The sequence below is a fragment of the Phalacrocorax aristotelis genome, chromosome Z (genome assembly GCF_949628215.1).
Source record: "Phalacrocorax aristotelis chromosome Z, bGulAri2.1, whole genome shotgun sequence".
Lineage (NCBI taxonomy): Eukaryota > Metazoa > Chordata > Aves > Suliformes > Phalacrocoracidae > Phalacrocorax > Phalacrocorax aristotelis.
This window is the reverse complement of record NC_134311.1, coordinates 56538129-56560761: the sequence shown is the minus strand read 5'-3', so window position 1 is coordinate 56560761 and position 22633 is coordinate 56538129. Positions and strand designations below refer to the sequence as shown.

Genomic DNA, 22633 nt, shown 5'->3' with positions numbered 1-22633 from the left:
TACAGTTTGTTGATTGGTATGGTAATCACATCTGTATAACCTGCCTACTTTTTGTGTATAAATAAGGATATTTGTTGTATTTTAATTCTTAGCCAAGCAATATTTCTTATCCTTTTAACCTTTCAGTGATTTTAATTCAGATTAGATAGGAACATTTTTTCCAAAGCACAGAGCTGTCTGATCACACACTCTGCATTATAAACCTTCCCTTTGTGATATCGTTACACAATGAAATTGAAAATATGTAATTTTCTGTTGCAGCAGGTCTTGTTGCCTTCTAACTTATGGAATTGGTTATCCTATGCATTTTAAATGGAAGTCCTAATTAAGTAATGTCAGATAGCAATTGTTCTGAGCATAATACTTTTAGAAACCAATAGTGTCCTTTGCTGTAGAAGGCAGATTTTTCTTTATCTGTGTAGATTCTTTTTACATAAATTACAAGCATTCTGTTATTTAAACAGTTTGATGATTTTTTTCTGCACCTTTTTTCCTTTTTCACCCTAGGAAGCCTCTGTGGTTCTTATTCATGTTATTCATCTGTTTCATCTGGGATGGCACAGTGTTTCAGCACTGGCCACATATGGGACAACCGAGGTTTAACCTGGTTTCCACTGTTTCCAGTACCAGCGTGGGGGGGAAATAGAACTGAAAATAATGACTCTTCTTATTTTACAAATAAAGCGCTTTGGTTTGGGGTGGGGGGTTGTATTTTTGTTTCTTTTTTTCTTGTTGAGCTTCTGTTTTCCATGTTTCTAGTACTAATGACTGGAGAAAAGTTTGAAAGCACTTATTAAAATGTGACATAATCACATACCTCTGGCATCCACAGATTTAAGAAAACACCAAGTATTGGGAAGTTTGCAGTAACATTGTAGGCATTGGCAGCAGTATCTAGTTTCTTTGAGTCATCAGTTTGGTGTGCCTGAACTGAAATTTTGGCCTTTCTTTGACATGTCCTCATAAATGACTAATTATTACTTTAAGCTCAGAATTAAGTAAATAAAAATTTTAAAAAGTGTTTTTCACCTACCCTGAGCCTTTCCTGTGAATTTCTTTCTCACTGTTGCACTTGTTATATGTATAGGTCAAAGGTTCAAGGTGATGTCATAAGGCCGTAAATAAAATAGTTAACCAGAGGTTCATTTAACTCAGTATCTGATAATAGCCAGTGGCCTAAAGTACAGAGCGAATTTACACTGATGCTTTCATAGTCTCCACTGCTCTCCATCTTGAGGATGTACTGGGTCAAAGGAGGCAGTTGTTGCATTTAATGGCTGTCAGTGGATATCTCCTTCATTAACTTGTCCCATTATTTCTTGAGAGAATGAAGTTAGCATCCACAGCAAACTGTGGCAGATTTCCTCAGCATAACTGCATCTTGCATGGAAAAAGTGCTTTCTTGAACCTTACGTTCCCCAGTATGCTTTGATGCTGTCAGCACTTGCATTAGTAAATACAATCAAGAGTGTTATCTATTCTTCCTTTCTGTGCTTACCAGCATTTTGTAGACATCGAAAGAAAATATATCCTTGTGACTTAATTATGTGATTGGTTCAAAAGATGCTGACTCTCGCACCGTAATAGCCTGGAACATTTTCGCACAACTACAGAGCTCCATGACAAAACCATGTATTTTCTCTGTTGTAGTTCTGCAGCATTTTGCCACTTCAGCATAATTTTTAGAAGTTACCTGTCAGGCCGTAAAAATGGATTTTCGCTGTCTGGGTAAACTACTGGGACATTAAATTATGACCTTTACAAAGAAAAGCTGGATTTTGCTTTGCCTTTTTAGGTATAATGGATGACTTCTCAAGCATTTATTAATTATTTCTATCTGAAAGCATCTTATTTTTTATCTTACTTAGAAAAGAAACAAAAATATTCAGCAAAAAAAAGTTTCTTAGACTCGTAGTGTTTTCCCCATGCACTTTGGGATACTATTACACATGCTTGTGATTATCCCCTCTGCAAACAATTGTCAGAAAAATTCATCAGTTTTCCAAGTCCCACAGAAGAACAGATGTGGAATTAAGTTTCAAACAATGTACTCTTAATCACTTACATGTGGACATGGAACAAACTGGAGCTCAGTGGGAACTGATTGGATGCTTTGTTAGTCGAGTGTGGAGTACAGAATTTGCATTTTTCTTAGGCTTCATTCTCTGAATGATCCTTTGAAAACATTACTAATAAATGAGCAAGAAAAGGGTCTGTTTCAGATACTTAACTCTTTCTAGAGAGCCAAAACCTCAGGGACCACCTGAATGGAGCTGGGATATAGTATGTGTGTGAATATGAAAGAGAGATTGTGTATGAATGTATAATTTTCTTCCTTTATTTGAGACCTCTTTTGATGCTGTAAAGGATATTGGGATGTAAAGTAGCTGCATATCATCTGTGTGCTTTCAAAAGCAATGATTTAAACCAGCCAGCTCTGTCTGGAAGAGATTTCAAGTCAATGTTCAATTGCTGGAATACCATAAGAAAGCAATTATGTCAGAAGACTTACTCAGTTGTGTTCTAAACCTCAGCCTTCATTGCAAAAATCACTTAAAAAGATAGTCCATAAAACTACTTTAGAAAGCTAGTTTTGAGGGAGAAATTAGGGACTCCAGAACTTACAGCTTTGAACTTTACAGAATTATGATTTTGAATCAGTGCATTGGACAGTCACCGAGACTTAAGGAATTGCTGGGTTCTTGTTCTTGGAATTAATTTCTTCATAATTGATAAGAAAGCTCGTGGAAACAGGGCTATTGATAATTGTTCCCAGTCTGAGTGCCCTCTTTCGTATATGTATGTCTTGAAGAATAGTGCCTGCTAGTAGGAATCTGCGTTTTCAGTTACTGCAGACTTGAAACTGCTGTTGAAACGTGTAGCTTATAAGATTATTTTCAGTTATTTGATCCAATGTAGCCTGGAAATTATTAGCTTTCCTGAACCTGCAAAAAAAGATGAGGGGAAGAACCTAACAAATTTGTTGCGTCTTAAATTTTGACAAACTTGATTAAACAGATGAGATTGTCTTGTTTCAGGGTTTTTAGTGGTTTCTTGGAAGCTCTTTAACTCCCATGGAAGTTTAAAAATTAGCCATATCATATTAAAATGAAGCATTAAGAGGGCTGTGAACTCAGCTGCAGATAATTTTTATTTGGAAAATAAGAGTTGCCCCCCAAACTGAAAGTGGGGTGTGAGGAGATTAGTAGTGATGCATTTTCCTGCCTTCCATGGAGTAGGAATGGGAGTCCTCCATCTCAGTGCCTTGTTGGCTGTTCCTTAACTTTTCACCTTGCATCATTATGTCTATTCTGGTAGCAAGCAAATGGCCAATGCCAATTAAAATGTTCATTGCTAGTAAAATAGCAAAATACAATGTTTTGAGAGGTGGAGAGAAGAGAAGGAACTTTCAGAAATGTTTGTTATGTTCCAGAGAGGTATTGTCTCTTAGCTTGACTGCTGGAGAGATCTGTGAAGGTTATAGCAGAGTTTATGTATTCTCTAAAAAAAAGCCTTTAATATAGATTTCCTGAGGCTGTTTCGCTTGTACCCTGTGAAGTGACCAGTTTCTTGCTTTTCTTTGTTTTTTGGGAGGTCTGCTTGAGCTTAGTGTTTCATGTTTTCTTTCGAAATAACTGTCTTTTATGGATATTACTCTGTTTACACACTTCGCATAAGAGAAAAAGAGATAATAACAATAAAAATTAACATATTTATACCCCCATGTCTTGTGTTTTAGCCTTTTTCTAGAGTAACGTAAATGGCTAAGTATTTCATGTTCTTTAGACATGATTTTGTGAATGTGGTTGATGTAGTTATCTTGTGCATGATCAGGATGTTTAGTAAATGCAGTTGTCAGCTGCCTTTAATAATCAAAAGCATGAGATACAGCCAGTAGTTCTGTATGGAGCTGGTAAAGCTCAAACGAGAAACTGCATTTTTGATGTTTAATACTTTTAGAGGATTTTACATGGACTTATAATGTGTGTCTTGGTTTTAACAGTGGGGTTTGGGGTGGCTTTAGCTATTAAATACATACTTTCTGAGAGATGACTGGAAGATATACTAATGTACTCAAAAAATGCAGGTTTTTGGATGGGGAGGGAGTTGTAAGGGGGTTTGCTCCCTTGTTATTGCAGGTAATCAGGTTGTATGCAATTCCTTTCATCATGTCATCAGCCTCTGACTTAAAACTAGGAAGGTTTCTTGCCTCTGCTTCTGTTGTTCAAAGAATCTTGCCCTTTCAGATGGTTTAGAAATCATCTCTTAACCTGCATCTTAAGTGTATTCACAGTCAGTTCACAGTTATTTTGTTCCTGCTGCAATGTTGGCTTTTAATTCTAATATTTCTTCTTTCTCCTTGCTAATCAGCTGCCTTCAGTAACTCTTCCCTTGATCAGAATTTTATTCCTTCTGTGTTCTTAATCCAGCTTGGATGTCTTGCCCTGCCCCTCGCTTATGGCGAGGCAGAAAAGAATTCTTTATAGTGTTCAAAGTGTGTCCTCACTGAGTCTTCATCAGCTCGTAATACTGTCCTCTGGGCTGATGGTAACTTTTTTATATATTCTAAGATTATACTGGCATTCATCACCCCCATATCTTGTTAGAGGTATTGCCCAACAGGCTCAAGATCAGTTATGAGATGCTTCTGAAGGTCTTTCTCTCTCAAAATGATATATGCATATTAAATAACCATTCTCCAGGAATTCAAGTTACCAGTAAACTTTAAAACTCTGTGAATCTGGTGGAGAATGCCATCTGAACTATAAGAAAGATTTTTTTTTCTAATTTGTTGCTTTAATGTAGAAAATCATTGTTTAATGAGAAGGTACAGTGTTTTTTTTAAAAGTTATAAAAACAGCCCAGGTTAAGTGAACTGTTTCATACCATCATCTCAGTTTCTCAGCTGGAGACATGAAGGAAGCAAGGAATCTTCCTTCACTCCTACAGTTGTTGATAAAAATTTCAGGAGAAGACAACAAAGAATTTAAAAAGTTTTTGTATCGAACTTAAAAGTTTGGGTCAGGTAAATACTCTCTCATGAGTTTCAGTAAAGAATTTTAGGGGGTGATCTTACAATTACCGTACACTTTCTTGCACATTGAATACCTGCCTTTGGGAATGTAAAGGTTAGTCAGTGATAGAAAAAAGCAAGCAGGAAGGTCAAGAATGCATATTCAAGGAAAACATGTCTGACTAAAATTTATATTCAGTTATTTCTAGTTAGAATCATACAGGTTGGAAGGGACCACTGAAGACAGTGGCTGGGAAAGAGGGGTAAAAAAGGAGTTGGGTAGCCTTCTCCACCATTCCTATTTGCATTGAATCCTTCATGATTATTCTGCAAGCCCATTATTTGAGTCTGAAATGGGCCTATGTTACTCCAGTTCGGACTTGCAAGTACCTTTGTACAGGAAATGGTAAAGATCACAAGCTGTATGTCTTTTTAAAAAATTAACTTCTACTAATCTTGAGAGGGAAAAGAAAAGCCGAAAGTGAGATCTCTTTTTGCCCTCTGAATCCGGAGACATTTTTAGATGTGATTCTTCTCTTTCCGTGAACATCTACATGTAAAGACAATCTTTTATGATCTTCTTTTAGATAGTAAAAAGAATAGTAGAAATCTAGGGAAAATAAAATGTTATCACTAGCAGCTCATAACTTGCCAAGAAATTATATCTCAGTTTTACAGAGAAATGTGTTTTAAAGAATAAAGATTTTTTTTTGTGGAATTTAAAGAATAATTATAACTTATTTCAAAGTATGTGCTGTGACAGTCTTCAAAGAGGATATTATCAGCTTGAGGAAAAGCCAAACCCAAATATTTTATTTCTTGTATTACCAGGACATTTTCTGAAAAGATTGTCTCTCTAGCAGTGTTTAAGCAAATTGGCTCCAGAGAAAGCTTAAAATGACAAAAATTAAAAAGGCGAAGGAAAGCTTCTTTGTGGTAAACAGAACCACAGTTAACATATTTCTTAGTTGCTGTTCAATTCCCACCATCCCTGGGGCTAGCTATTTCTTCCATCTGCAAACTGAGTATAATTTTTAACTCTTACAAAGCAGTGGCTAGCTTATTTCCCCTTTCTCGGCTTAGCACCAAAGGAGTGCCTCTTTTTGTGAGCTTGTAAGCTCCCGTTGGAAAAGCAGGTTGAATGGAGATGGCTTAGGATTTCAGAGGTCTGTGGAAAGTGCAGGATGTTAGACAGAGCAGGAAAACTGGGCAGATAAGGCTTGAGTAGGGATTTTAATTTTCATAACATGATTTTACTGAAACACTCAAGAAAGGCACACGAAATGTTGCTCAGGGTCTCAACTGTTATTTAATTTTTTGTTATGTTGGTTTTTGGTCTTGGTGTTTGTTGTTTACAAGACTGAAAATTGGTTCTGGGACATGAGCTGGAGAAGAGCTGAAAATACACAAGCTGATGTGCTCTAAGCAGTATTGTTATCTTTGAATTAAGCTCTTGAGTGCATGATAGGCCTATTGGTTGGGTAATGTTCGGATAGACTATTTTCAGTAGAAGAAACTTTGCTTTGAGGTCAAACTGAATGGTCTAACCTCAAGATTTTGTAACTTAGCAAAATCATTACATGACTCACTGAAGCATTTCATGATTAAAAAGTAGCTTTTCCCTGGTGGAAAGTCACAGGTAGTACCTGTGGGTGCCTTAATTTGATAACCTACATTTTATGTGTATTTTTTATTGCATCTATGAAGATGAAAGCTATGAGGAAGGCATGGAAATTAGTCCAATATAGAACATATACTTAGGGTAAAAAATGTTGGTTTTCTGCCACCATAGAGGAGTTTGAAATTGTATTTTGAGGACTCTTAGCAGCTTGTTTGTGTCTTAGTAAGTCACTCGCTAGTTCTGTGTCTGGTTGCTTTGTTAGGTATCTTAAATGTAAAGGAAGTTCAATGTTGAAACAAGTCTGGTTTTCTTTTGGGGTGAGGGGAGGATTGTGCTTAAGGCATTTTTTAATTTAGGTTGACTCCAAAAAACAAGCAAGATCCTAATTCAGTTGTGGTGCAGGAGTACTGGCAAACGCAGGAATTTTATAAGGCAATTTGGACATTTTAATGTTTGTTTCATTGATTGTAATAGTCACAGTTTGCATCACTAGGATAATACTCTGAATGTAACTTTGGCCTGAGGAGGTGTTGGATTGAAAACAAAACAAACTGCATAGCTGCTGGTTTAAAGAGTGTGTGTGAGTGTGTAAGAAACCGTCGTCTCTTTTCCAGACTATCACGATGGAATAGCTCTGCAGGCTTCTGCAACATGCTTAGGCTGTCACCCAATTAAATAAAACAGAATGGTAGTTGCTTACGCTTTAACAAAACTCCAGAGTTGCCATTCCAGGCCTTCAGGAAAAGATAACTGAGCTGTCTTCCTTGGAGTCATTCTGTTCCGCTTCTGCCAGCAGACAGCTTTATTTGTAAACTTAGCATTTTGCAGGCCACAGTATGTGGTAATCTGGGGGCAATAATTCAGATGCTAATAATACTCATCAGAAGTTGTTATTTATTAAGCGAACTGACATTTAGGAAGAAAAATAGCCTGAGCTTGCCAAGTGATTCTAGCTCATTGCTGAGGAGCATGCTACTGGTTAGAGATTTTAATTAGCAACCCAATGTCAGGGCCCCCGCCTTGGCCTCGCCTGGGTCCTGCCTGTGCTCTTGCCTGGGGGCCCAGGAGCCTGTTTTGGCCCAACATGGGGCCATCAGACCGTGTTGGAGCTGCTGCAGGGTTGACCTGGTGGCTGCCTTTGCCTGATGACTGCTGGGCTGTCCATGGGACCCATTTCTTTCACTGTCCATGCACAAGCAGCCGGTAGCTGAGCAGCACAGGGCCAGATGTGAAGCTCCTTTCAGAGTTGCTTCTTGTCCAGTCCATCTTGATGGTGGCCAAGCCTCAGCCACCTAGAGCAGTTTTATGGCCAAAAAAGAGCCAAGGAACATTTTTAGTGATTATGGATGTTCTTGCTGAGATACTGCTGCAAAGCTGTTGGGTTTGGCTGCCTTGGGCTGGCAGAGATGATGAGTTGTATGGAGCAAGACCAGAGCGATGTCTGTGGTGTAACTCATGGTGCTGCTGTGGGAGGGTGACTTGCCATTTTGCTTTACTGTCCCTGTGACACAGAGACATGACTCAAGAAGCATGTTATAAAGTGAACTTGTTCTTTTATGCTGCCTTTAAAGTAAGCAATTTATGTCCTTTTGCCCTCATGGGTAGCACTAAAGAGCTCCCACTGATTTTAGTGAATGTGGGATTGAGCTCCTGATGTTCTGTATTACTAATTTCAAATAAAGTTTCAGCTTAGGTGAAATAAACCCTAGAAGACAAAACTAATTTTAGAGAATAACTTTACTAAAAATAAATTTGCATATCCTTTGCTTCAGATAGTAATGACTGACGTGTTAAAGAAATGTGGTAATTTGATTCACTTATTGCTCAGCTTGCTTATTGTATTAGGTAACAGGCAAAGAGGGATCTTTCATTCACAGTGCAGGTCTCTTAATGCTTCTGTATTTATTCTGTTTAGTTTTGTGGGAATTGCTAGGATTATAAAAATGTAATATTTGGTTTAAACATTTTAATGATGTGTAAAACTATGCTGTACTGCTTTCTTGGTTAAGGTGGTGTGGTGGGGAAACAGGCATTAAGAGCAGGGATCAGCAGTGTATTAGAAGTACATCTGGCTTTTATTAGGTGTAAACTTCAGGGCAGGTGCATTTGGGTGAAACTTTTTCTGTAGTGTAAAAAAAATTAGAATTTTTTTGTTCTCGTTGAAATTGCATGCAAATTATATTGCTCTATATGGTATGCTCTTTTGAATTTGCTTTGAATTATATATAGAGATGTAGCATGACCTTCCAGATTGAACAAATCAGGTAGATAACACCAAAAGCAGAACTGGAATTTTATTTTCTGTGGTAGGTTTGTGTGAAACAGGGAATAATCGGCCTGAGAAGCGTTTAAAAATCTGTTGTATATCTCAAGCCGTTAGTTTCCTATGGTATTTAGCATTGTAATTCATTTAGACATTTTTTTAACCTACTAGCAGTGTATCCCTAAAGAAAATACTTTCCCCTTCTTGTTTTGCTGTTATTTCTGAAGGTAGCCTTAATGACGCCTATGAAATAGTACAGCTTTTTTATTTTATACTGTTCTGCATTGATAGCAAAAGACAAAGAACCCATTGAATGTATTATTTCTATTCATAGGGATATAATCAGTCATACAAACCTTCCTGAAGTAAGTAAATATTTCTTTGATTTGGATATTTGCTGTAATATAATACATGGAAGTATTGCACAGTAGTATATCTGAAGAAAAAGCTACTTGAAAAGGATGTTTTAAGATACAGCGGATATTTCTGTATTCTTTTTTTATTTTATTTTTGTTGGGGAGCCTAAGTATAACCAATTCCTGTTGTGTACAAAGCCAGGGTATGTGACACAGGAATCAAACCAACTGTGTTCTCTTAACAGTGTCCAGCCTATTTGCTTCTCTTGGTGACTGCAAATAAAAAACTTTAAATCAGTGGCTCTGCTTGGTATAAAGACTCTTTCTCTCTGAATTGTACTGAAACATTTCTCTCTTGCAAATGAGAAAGGAGCTAAAAATGAAGAATGTAATGTGGGGTTTTTTTGAGGGGTGGGAGTGGGTGGGCAGGGGGATGTTGATGCAGCCAAATTTACAGCTAGTTGAGTAGAAAGGAAGAAGTGGATTTTATATATTTTTGCCAGCTCTTGTGGAAATCCATCTAAGCTATTGCAAAATTTGTAAGAAAGAGCTCCTGGAGAAAGACAGAGAGAAGACGTGTTTTTCTCATTCTGGTTTCTTTGGGAGGATTTGGGTTTCATTTTGGCTATCTGCCACGTAAGGAAAGTGCACATTGGCTGTGTGGTGATGGGGCAGTGGAACGCTTGTGGAGTTTCTTCTTCTTAGCTTCGTTACAAATGTTGTGGCAAAAAAAAGCCTTTCTTTTTAATGTAATACTTTCTCTCCTCCTTGGTATTTCTTGTGTGTTGGGGGAGGAGGATCATTGCTGTGCCTTGGCAGGTCGATTGATCTGTGAGAAGGCTCTTCTACAGCCTCCTCGATGGGCTGATCCTGTCTTACCCTGCCCGTACTGCTTCTCTTTCTTAGGGAACTCAGACTCCAGGCAAGGAAATTTTCCTTAAAAGCACAGCTTAATTCTAATTGTCCGAGCATTCCATCATTTTCACACACTTAAAATTAATCATGCATTTTTGGGTGCTTCAGTCTAAAAGAAAACCATTTGGCCTTTTTTGTTCATGGAACGTAGTCTCTGTCTCTGCTGATGCTGCTGTATTTTCATTGCTGTGTTATCTGCTTTTCAGACAAGAGAAAAGTTGGAGTAATCACAGCTACTTAGTCCAGTCTGCTGGTTTTTTTTCTGGAGGAATATTCTATTGGCCAGGATATTTTAAGGCATTCTTGACTTTCCAGTGCTCCCAGTATGTTTTTCTCTGTCCTTGGCAGCATGCTTTGTTAGGAGCTTTGCACTGATTTTTCTGTTCCTAAACCACCCTCACCAAGGCCAAATTACCTCTCTTCATTAGATTCTACTAACCTTCTGATTCACTTTGTTCTTTTATGTAAGGGGAGGTTCTTCATGTATCTTGTCCTGGTGTTTGTGTAAAAATGCAGAACTGGTTATTATTGTGGGAAATCCTGTAGTTCAGCATCACTGAATCAACTTTACCTTACCTTTATCACCTTATTTTATTACTTCTTGGTACTGGGGATCCAAAACTGTATGTGGTATTCCAGATGTATATTCCTGGAGTGCTAGCTAAAGGTGAATAATTGCTTATTAGTGGTGGCTTAGCCTGTAGGCATACCCTGATTTTTCTTGGTCTTCCTTGGTGCCAGGGCTAACTGCTGGCTTATGTTTATCCCACTGTCTGCCCAGACCCCCAGCTCCATTTCAGAGCTGCGCCCTGGGTAGTCAGTGCCCAGCCTGTCCAAGGGATTAGCTCATCTCTGGTACAGGCCTTCAAATTTGGCCTTGCTGAACTCCATGAAATACATGTCTGGGCTGGTGGAAGGAGTTTCAAGGTGTGTTTCATAAGCTTCTGGAGTGAACATACTATGTAGTGTACATTTTTATTCCAGTGCTTTAGGAACTTTTGGAGTTCTTCCTAAGTCATACCTGACTTTAAAATGTTGTAAATCAGAATAGAATATACAAATAATTCAAATTTCAAAAAAAGTTTTTCAAGATTTTCAAATCTTGGCATACTTTATTAGTAAAATAGAGGAAGAGAAAGAGATGCAGTTTTGTGTGTGCTTAGTGGTTTATGTGTTACTCCTTCACATGTCCTTATTTTTCTTAGCTACTTAGTGGTTGGAGTGATGTCTAGGACACTGCATTTCTAGCAAAGCAGAAGTGTCCTGGTAGGGAAATGTTATCCCTGTGCATATAGTCTCTTACAAGTGGAGCTCTACCATTGCAGCTACCAATACTAATCATAAATATTGTTTTAATGTTTTTGGCTCCGTACCTTTCTTACATTTTATGTCAATTATTTCTCTAGGTATTGCCAGGTGTCTGAAGTGGTTGACTAAGACCTAAAGACTTGGGACAGTGGTGAGTAAATGAGATTCATATTATATTATCTGCTATTTTCACAGGCAGTGTGACTCTGCAGTTTCACTGCTGTTTGAGGGATGGAAGATGTGCAGTAGATTATGCCCTTTGAGTATTTTCTTCTGTGTACCAAGTTCCTGTCAGACTGTTCATCTGACTTCTTTTAAGCAGAGGTTTTAAGAAGGCAAAGAGGAGTTAGTCTCAGTGACTAGTCTCAGTGACTGCCTTTGATAAGTGAAACCTCCTCCCCCTACCACGGTAATTTAGAAAATACTGAACTTAAAAGAATTTAAAGCAGAATAGTTCAATCTATACTTGTTGAAGCAGTAACATACACTGTGACCCATTGTATTAAATGAATGATGTCTGAATCCAGACTTCTCAGAATCACTCCAGTGTATACACTAAGCAATTATAAAATCAGATATCACTCTAGAATACATGGAAACCTAAGGTAAGTTAATAAATTACTCCAAGCTGAATATTTTTCTTTCTTTAAATTCCCAAGCTTACATCTGCGGTTCTTAACTCCCCCTCTGCAAACTGTGGTGTCCTTTGTAAAGACGGATGATGTTGTTGATCCCCTACACCTTGCTCATTGCTGATTCTTTGCATCCTATGTGCCAATTATGTACCTGTTGTGACTAAGCAAGAATGCAGGAAGGATCCTTAAAAGAAGAATTTCTGAAATTTCAAATACTTTTTAAAGTTAGTTTTGTTTAGTAATACATTTATAAAAATATTATTTGCACTTTCCTGGCTGTAGGTGTAGGCTGGCAAAGAGAGCCTAACAAATACAGAGGTGAACTCACAGTAAATTATGCTTAACAGTAGTAGTAGCAATAGTAGTAGTAAGAGTAATACTAATACTACTACTTTCAGAATGCAAATGCATTTTCTTGCCAAGAGAAAGTTACTTGGAATGATGTAATAATTCTATTTCTCTGGTTTCCATAGCAGAGCCAGTTTATATGAAATATTTTGTATTTTGGGGATCTTTGATTTCAGTGCTGTTGGCAGCAAATTAAGTTTTTAGCACCCATGCATTTGGTTGCATGTGCTGTTCAGTTTGGTGACCAAGAACCAAATGCAATACAGTGAGAAACTCTTGCCTTGTTTTTGTCTTCTTTTTTTTGATTTAATGACCTCTGAAAATTATGTTTATATAGCTCTTAATTTCTAGAAATTAGATAAAACTTTGAAGGATTTTATCAGTTTAAATATTTACCTTCATGTAGTTCTATATTTATTATCCCTTTTCTATTTCTGCTTGTATTTTACCAGGGAAGGCAAATAAGTGAATTTTAAATTAATTTGTCAGTTATTTTTTAATAGTTCCTTTTTGCCTACTGTTTATTTACCCCCATGGCCCCATCCTTCACCCCTGACAATTCTCAGACTAAACTGCTTTATTCATGGTGTCATCAGTGAACAAGTGGAATGAATTGGTAATTCCTGTGCACTTTCCTTCCATCTCATTCCTCCTCCTTTATAGGAATGAGACTTGCTCTTTCCTTCTTCTGTGTTTGCCAGGGTGTTCAAGAGTCCTTAAAAATATGTGGTACATTTTCTGGTACTTACATTAGTTCATTTAGTACTCTAGAATAAATGTTACGGGTCCATGCCCACTTTGTATGTGTTCAGTTATCTAGGATATTTTTGGTCACAGTGGATACCAGAAAGACCCAAACACCATTCAAGTTCCGATAGAAAAATCTGTGTTTTGTCCTTGCCCTTAAGTGTAGACTTCATAAGAGCCACACTAAATTTCAGGATCATGAAGGACTGTGCAAGAAGGAATTCAAGCTACATGGAACCTCTTCAACGACTCTGGTCCTTGCTGAGGTAGCTACTTGTATATGGATTTATATGGCTTAATTTACCTATGTGCCAGTGTGACATGTTTATTCATGCTCTGTGTAAGATAAGTGTTCCACAACATACAAGTATGCCACTATGTTAAAATAGATGTATTAACCCAATGGGTGTCACTCCAGTGCATGTATTATGTAATCCCACAAAAGACTGGAACTATTTGAAGTTTCTTTACCAGCGTACAATAGACAATTCTGATCTGTGCCTCTTCACGTGTAGGATCTGATAACACCGTATACCAGTCACTTGTCCCAAATGTTCTGAAAATAAAAAATATCCTTTTGTCAAGCTACGCATAGCTATCATTTAAGGAAAATTTAAAGAAAAAAATATTCAGTGTTTTTAAAAGTTACTCTAAAACTTACTTATGACTGCTGCTTGTTGGTGACTCAAGTGCGTTTAAAGGTCTGATACACAACTTAATAATTCATGTGAAGCAACTTCTAGTTTTTTACTGACATTTAATTGCATGACATCAAATTGAAATGATTTACTAATTTAGAGTGCTGTTTAGCAACTCAGGAGGTGTTTAAGAGTTTTGTTGAACAGGGAGAAAACTGAAGCACCAGCTTTTGCTAAACTGGAACCTTGCTCATATTGCAGATTATCGTGAGATACCATACCAAGCTTTCACAGCAGCTGTGAGGGCTGACAACTGAACCATGTACTGCATGGTACTCTGTCTGGGGTTGGTACATCTTAGACAGTTTGTATAGCTTTATCTAATAATGAATACAGGTATTAATTCTTTCAAGTTTGCTCTTTAAAAATAGGCTAGTTAAGAATTAAAGAGACTTCTTATTAATCTAAAATTGCTTCGTGTGTAGTGTTACAGATAATATGATCTGTTTTATACTAATGGACCAGTTTGTAGTTGGACCAGTTAAGAGGGGAGCCCTATAATGGTTAGCAACATAAAAGCACTAGCACAATCATTAAGAACATGAAGCTAACTTAATGATTTGAGCGACTGTCAGCAACAGTAGGTGGGAAGCCAATGCGGAGGGTTAAGTGTAGTGGTGATGGTAAAATTGCAGAGTTAATAACATTAGCTCTGTGCAGATCTAATAAGTTGAAATAAATTCAAAATTATAACTTTCCCTAGATGTGCTAATGACCACAGCAAAGGATTAGTTGTCTCAGTTTTCTTCATAGGCATTGCATAAGTTTTCTTGGGGAAACATTTAAAAATAGGTAAGCACTTGATTCCATAAAAATCTTCAGTTGCAATAAAACAATTTTTAAAATTGTAACTGGAAGCAAGAAATAAACAACTGAGATAAAAATTTAAAGGATGAAATTACCTTCTGATAAGCTCTTAATGTTTCGTATTTTTCTTACTCTCTCCTCTTTTTTTCTCCCCAAGGTTTCAATGTAATTACAAGAGCATCCACATGCTCCCTGACTTGTATGTACGCTCCTTTTGTTGCAGTATGAGAAGGATACAGGCTTATAATGCCTTTTCTAATAAACATGAAAGATAGACTCCAAAATTGTATTAGGCAACAAAGCAGCAGTTATTATATGTAAAATTAAAACAATATTAATCAAGAATTAACTGCTTCAGGTACAGGTGCTAAGCTCCTTGCAGAACCACACATCACAGCTGATGGTGATCCACACACCAGTGAGATGCCTCAGCAAAGGTCAGATTCTGCACTAGATGTCTGGTGGACATCTCTGGAAGGCAGCAGGTGTTAATGTGGTTGAGGAATGTCAGCCTGGGGACTCTGATGGTTCATAGTGAGATTAGTCCCTGAAGATCTGGAGGTTTGATGGTGTCTTTTAATAGCTGAAGTTTCACCAGCAACCTGCCAGTATTTTTGCCACAGGTTGATGCATAGGTGCAGTTCTTGGACCATGGACTTTTGGCGTCCCAGCTACTCTGGAATCTGCCAGCTGATATGACAAATATCTTTCTGTGTTACCTGAAAATAAATGTTTTGACCAGCCAGTCTGGTTCCTCTTCAGGTAATAATACTTACCTAGCTTTCCTGCTAGGGTACTGGTTGGCACTGGAGGATGAGGGTTGTGCTTCTGGCCTTGGGAACAACCAGGAGAAATTGAGGTGAAGGAAGGCAAGCAGAGTGTCTTTCAGAAGGTGTTTCCTCATGTTGTCATAACCCACAAAGAAAGCTGTGGTTAGCTCAAGGTCTTCTAGCTGTCATGTCATCTATGTGCAGAGCTTTGCCGGCTTCATGACAGTGCTTTGTTACTTCAGAAATTATGTTCTAAGTTTCTGATGAAGCCTGGTAATATCTTAAGCCCAAAATAGAAAAATTGGTAATAGTTTTGAGGTGACTAAAAGATGTGTTAATCCCACGTAGTTCACATCAGAATACAGATGGGGCCAGGGAGTTTATTTTTGGGTTTTATCTTTGTTTTGGGATTTACGTTTTTGTTTATATCAGTACAGTTTTGTACTATGTACATAATAGCACAGAGACAAGTTGGGTTTTTTACATCTGGAAGCCAAAAATAGAGCTGTAGCAGTGTTACTTATTTTACTTGTTTTTGTTAACAGCCAGAGTAAATAGGAAGTTATATATTTGTACTGCTTTTCCTCTATGAGCAATTTCTTCTCTGTGTCTGTGCTTTGCCTTTTTTTTTTTTTTCTTTTTCATACAATTTATCATTGTGTACTCCTCCTTTGGAGAACTTTAAGGTGATTTTATTGTACCCCACTTCCATTTAATAGAAACAAAAATAGCAGTGGACAATTTGTCAATTTATTTTCTGTTGTCTATCGTCAGAGGGAAGAGAGGACGAGTTACCAAGTCAGGAAAATATTAAGGTTTGGAGTTCTTTCCTTGGGAAGGCACTGGGAACTTTCAGATGCTGTAAACCACATTGAACTGATAATTTGCTTATGGAGCAACAAATAAAATGGCTAATTTTAATTTTGTTATTTCTGGAACCTAGTGCAGTTCTTGACATGGAGATGCCATGCCGCAAGCTGTGAGTAAATAGAAATTGTAGCCACAGGAAGGAGTGTGGTATAGTGGATAGAGCTGCCTGTCCTGACTCTTGCATTTGATTTCCGCTTCTGTTATTAACCTGCAAAGTGATATTAGGAAAGTTAATTAATGTCTTACTCCTTTTGTCTGTCTAGATTGCAAGGCCTTTTGTCCAGATATTGCACGTCAGTTCATCTCCCTGTGCTTTGGTGCCTGTGGAGTCCTTCAGTTGCTATAGTATTACTATTTTTACTTGCAGAGTTTCTCTCATGCTTTGACATTAACTCGCTCTGTGACATGGAATCCTAGAGACACTTGAATATTCGTTCTGCAAGAAGAAAGCTAGTAATACTATTCAAAGCATGGTTTAATGTTGCATCTGGTCTTGCAAAACTGCAGGCTGGTGCCAAAAGGGGCAGTACTGCTTCAGCCTGTTTTTTCTGTCTCTCACATCAGCCCCCAGCCCCAAGGTGAGTTCAAGGTAAGAGCTGACTCAGTAAAAAAACCTAACTGCCTGGGAAGGAAAACTACATCAGGTAACTACGCTGGCGTGGCTTGTCCTGTGGCTGACAAATTACTAGATGTAACACAAGGGACAAAGAGGGAGTAAGCATCTGGAAGTAGGTGGGGAAAGTAGCACTGTTTCTTTCAGCAACAGGTAATAAATACACCAGATGAGACATAGCATGAAAACCTAGGCTTATTAAGAGCTGCATTTTACAACCAGATTTTGAAGGTAGCAGAAGAATGCTTGCAATGGATGCGACAGCTCAAATTCAATTCTGCTGATGTTACTTACTGCTGTTACATATTCTTCACTGGAAGTATATTTTCTAATATAGCTTTATAATTGATTTTTCTGAAGTAGCAGTCCTTGTTGTGATCCACATTACAATTTCAAAGCATATTTCTGATGCTCAAATATAACTTTGATTTTATTCAGTTTTAATTGAAGTCCACTTAAACTTGCAAATTGAGCTGACGGACATTGCTTTTTATGTGATATATTCTACAGACCTTGTATTCATAAATTCCTCTTTAAACTGTCGAGAAACCTCTTTCTTCTTTGAAAATGACTTCTGTAATTGGAGTTGACTCTTGGAAGGGCATTTTTCACCCACTGTCCTTTCTCTTAAAAATGTATATACCAGATTAGATTGGTTTCTTTGATCTTACTTTTCTTTGTGAGCTTCACGTAGTAAGATCTTGTTTTGAAGAACCTATCTTTTCTTCCCCACTAACCCTAAGTGCCCATGAAATAAACCGGGGCAAGTAGGACAGAGGAAGAAGGAAGGGAAATGTAAAAATAATTTTGGCAAATACAGTCACTGACTTTAATAATTGAGGAGCTTTTACACAGAGCTCACACATGGTTGCGAGGACGTGAATATTTCCTGTCGATCACATTCATGGGCGAGGTCGCTGAGTAAATTCAGCTAAGCAAGGGGAATGGTTCAGCAGCTCAAAAAGCAAGCGTGCCTCTTAGAATGCTGTAGCCCAACAGGGACCCTGTCTCTGAAGCTATCTGTACAACTGACCTAGCCAATGATGTTGCTGAAATTTCACATCTGTTATTTCTTACTGCCCATTTTTCTGGCAACAGCCAGTCTTCATTTTTTCCATTATAGGCAGCTGCTGGAACTAAAAGAGCTTGAGCTCATTTTCAGATGTGCTAAATAGACTATGTTTTACCTTTCTTTTTTCCTCCTGCTTTCTACCACATACTACAGTACACTGACTTATTTAAAAAATGCAGGATCTACAAGTTGCACGCTCTAGATGCATCTGAAGATATGTTAGCCTGTGCATGCAAATAATTTTTAGAAATAGTACCATTGTAAAGTTCAGGAAAATAGATATTCTTAAAAAGAAGCTGTCTGTGAAAGAGGAAATCTATATAGATTGAGAATGACTGATTGTCAGGAATCACCAATATTATCGCTGAAACCTGCTTTCTACCCTGGCTGTGATTAGGGTTACTTTACGCAGAATGTAGAGCAGCACACAGAGCTCAATGGTTGTCCCAAGTACTTTATGTCCAAGTAGAACTGAACTGCTTGAAAGAAATAGTTCCTTTCTAATTTCTTGAGGCTGTCTTACCCTTTTTCTCTGTGTCCCACAGAGGAATTCTTCTCTTACATCCTTCTGGTCCGCTTTAGCTTAAGCTATTGGGAGCTATTAGATTACTTTCTGAAGGTATTAAGAGGAGGGAGGTATTAGGGCTTCTAAGCAAGCTTGCAGCCTGTTGATGGCTGTTCAAAACTGTATGTCTAAATACACTGTGGAACTGAAGCATAAGAAAACAATATGGGGTTTTTTCCTCAATAATTTATGTAGGCAGGCCATGGAAAAAGCATTGAATGAGAGTTGTGAACTGAGAACTGGGCTGCCTGGTGAGCAAATATTACTAGTTGAACTTCTTATGAATACCAGGGAACCACCAAAATCCCCACTTCACTGATTTTTAAAACAGCATGAGATCAGTAGGGATGTGACTTAATCAAGGACATTGACTGATACCTGTAGTCAGGAATCCCTGACATGCAAGCCTTGTGGTCTGATCATACCGCTGCAGTTCTGCATAGGGGCAGTGCTTCCCTCGGCCCAGTAATTGCAGCTCTTGGCAAGGTAATGCAGAATGACTTAGGACAAAGAGTAAAAAACAGTGAGAGAATATTATTGACTTGCAGTGCAATGAAATAAATAGGAGGAATGGATGGGAGGAGGTGAGGTAGCATATCTAACCCAAAGGTGAATGTCTTACGCTATACATACCTCCTAAAATGCTTCAAGGTGCCCATGTAAAATGTCTTTAAAATTAGTCTCTTATTTTTCTGAAATATTAGAATGGTATTCTGGTAAAATAGGATATTGCTGTAATTGAAAAAAATTGGTATACAAATTGTAGGCTGATGTTGTTCTTTAATTCTGCGCTTTTTATTTCCCTTTTTATGTTTCCTCCTCCCCCCCCCAGCCCCCAGCAAAATAGTTTTGTCTAGTCGTTAGAAGGTTGCAGTTATCCTTTACTAGATCATTTTTAAATCCACCTCTTAGACAAATAATACAGGAAGATAAATATTTTCATAAAGGTTCTTTTTGGGGTAAAATTTAATGCAGTACAAAATGAAAAAAGTTTATAGTCTCTAAAGATTTGTAGATTTTATTAAATGAGGAAAAAATCCTTCCCTGCAGATACTTATTTGTTTTGCGTATTGGAAAAGTTGAGGCTGAGAAGAGCAAAAAGAAATTCTATACTAGGGAGGTTGAAAACATCACTTGAAATCCAACTAGTTTTCCAGATTGCATTGAGCATATTTTTCTCTGGAAATTGGATACTGTTCGTATCTCTTCCTGAAACTGTCAAATCCGTTAGGAATATGATAATAAAGTACTCTTGCATGCACATGTCAAGACAACACTATATTTAATGCAATTAAAGCATTTTCTAGGTCTGGCTCCATGGCGTTCTCACCAGTCCACCCTCTGATAGCTGGTTATCAAGTTGGTTTTCTTTGTTACTGGATTTTTTTAATGCCTGTTTTTCCTGGCAGCTGGAGGGACCCCACATCAGAGGTACTCCTAGCATACTAATGCTTGTGAGATACAGAGGGGACGCTGCTTAGTCTACACATAAAATATCTAAGTGAATCAAAGGAATTGACCAAATGCCATGAGTCTTGCTTGGAAAGTCCTTATCCCATTTATTTTTACTTCTTTTAATCACCAGTCTGTGTGTACAGTTCCTTCTTAGGAAATCAGTGAACAGTAATAATGCTCTTTAATTTGTGCTACATTTCAGCAAATGATTTCAAAAATTCATCACTTCTGTTTTAGGATGGCACTCAACAAACCACAGTGAGATGGGTGTTAGGATTCACAGTGCAAAAATAATCATTTCTAACATGTTTTGTGACAGCCTGAAAGATTGCTATATTGTCCTAGGTCTGAACGTAGCTTGTTTTCATTCCTGTCTGCCCTATATTCTGACACTCTCGCAGTGGTCTGCATTTGCTGCTGTGCCTGTAGCAGCTCACCTGTCACTCTTGTCACATATATACTGAGCCCATGGGGAGAAGGTGTTCATGGTGAATCAAGATGTATCTTTGTTCCATCTTGGCTGCAGTACTGAAGAGTTCACTGTAGGCAGAGCAGAAAAGAAAATGAGGTAAATAAGTAAATAAAAGCTCAGAGGAAATACTTAAAGCATCAAAGGTACTGGAGATGATGAGTCTTATTAACCTGAAATGGTGTGACATGACATTTCAGGCTATAAGTTAAAAGCTTAAGAGCCAAAAGATGCGAATAGATCCTTAGTGCTGTTTTCAAATGTGCCTGGAGGCGCAGTTTACTATTTTGTACCTAGAAAAACCCTGTCAGGAGTCTTGGGTGTTTCCAGCTATTTGAATAGCCTTAAAAGAAACCTGGTTACGTTGGCACACTTCTAGTAATTTTACCTGCTGGTGCATCTAATAGCTCTGCATACAGTGATCAACCTTGTAATGTTGACTGAGTTTGATTCAGAATGATTATAAAGCGTAATTAAGATAGGTTTGAAGTGTTTTGCAGTCATAAGAGAACAGGAATTATTTAACTGATGAAATCTTGGCTGACATTATGGAATGTAGTAATAGGTGTCTGTAATTGTGAAGGTCTAAGGAAACATCCAGAAGGGGGCGGGGGAAGGGATTTCAGGTACAAAGGCCTTCTTCAGTGATACTCTTGAAAAGGGAAAAGTTTCTGCATTCACTTATGGGTACCAGAGTCTCAACTTATCTGTTAGGAACATTTCTGTTATAAAAGTTGACTGTGGAATTTTGCAAAGGTTGGTGAAAATTAGAGGAGCAGATTAAGAAAGGGTTGGATAGCAAACAAAACAGGTAAAAAAATAAAAGCCAGTGCCTGGAGAGTTCTTAAAGAAACAAAGGTTGAAAGCTGTTAATTCCCTGGTTGCCATTGGGTAAATAACACTTGTTTTTTCTCCCATGCCCTAAGATGGGAGCTAGTAAACTCTCAGGTGTTCAAGTGTGAGGCACATAATCTGTTAAGAGTATTGCAAGAACTACTAAGGAATTTCCAAAGGTTGTGGTGGTGTCACCTCAGTACAGCATTGTGCCCAGCTGTTTAGGTAGCATAATACTGAGGTAGAAAGCATAGAAGAGAGCACAGAGCAAAAATACTTTGCAAAGTGTTTCATTAAGTTGTTTTAAAACTAGACAAGTAATCAGCTGTATGAGACACTAATTTGGCGCACTGGATGAAAACTGCAGGGCTCGCTTGCTTTCCCAGACTGTGAGATTTTTGGGCTTAGAGATCTACAAATCTTACAACAAAATATTAATTCCTCTCCTTAAACCGAATGCTGATGGTACAGAACATATTACAGCTCCTGCTCTGCAAAACCTTATGCACATCTTCTAGATGTATGAGAATTCCTTGAGAAGGTGAGAATCTCCTGTGAGTACACAGACGGAGACACATCGGTAAGTGTCTGTGGAAATGGGACCGGGACCAATACAGAACTGGGTATCTCATTGTTCCATTTCACTTTTTCTTTTGGAAGAAAAAAAATGTTACTTCTAATTTAAATCCACTGAAGTATTTTGCATAAGTAAAGAACTGAGTTTGCTCAGCTGCTGCAGTACTTCCCTTTTTGTAGAAATATTTCGAATCTAAACAGGGACTTTGATTCAATTTTTTTTGTTCTTAATACAGGCCAACTGAAACATGCCAGCTTCGTAATGGATCATACAAAAATTCTATTTTCACTTTGAATGAGTGATTCACTCCATATTTGCCATCACCGTAGTCATACCTTCCTCCAGGATTGTTAAATTTACTGACTAGAGAAATTCTGAAGCCTTTGCACCTTCCTTATGATCACTGTTGTGACAGAGCAGCTGAGCTCAGCCCAGTTGCTGAGGCCATCAGCTTAATTTAGTGCTTGTTCTCACAGCTTAATAACTGGATTTTGGTGAAAGCCATTGAGTCAGATGCAGTCCATTTGTTCTGTTTAACAACCCAGCTGTGGATATGTAAAATCCGCTTTCAGTGTTGCTCCTTGCAACAATGGGTTTAATTGTTGCAGGCTCATAGGAACCAATTAGATTAACAGATGTTAAAGGGAGCCCGTTTCAGGTCTTGGTGGAGAGCAGTAATTTGAGAAGACTTGTGTA

At 37.9% G+C, this 22633-nt stretch overlaps 1 protein-coding gene across 1 annotated transcript in view; it reads left to right on the top strand.

The window, feature by feature from the left end:
• The window catches only part of LHFPL2 (LHFPL tetraspan subfamily member 2), a 126816-nt gene that overhangs the window by 52525 nt on the left and 51658 nt on the right, over positions 1-22633 (top strand). The window contains exon 2 of the mRNA XM_075078707.1: positions 11576-11628. The gene's annotated coding sequence lies outside the window, so the exon portion shown is untranslated. The remainder of the gene's footprint in view (positions 1-11575; positions 11629-22633) is intronic.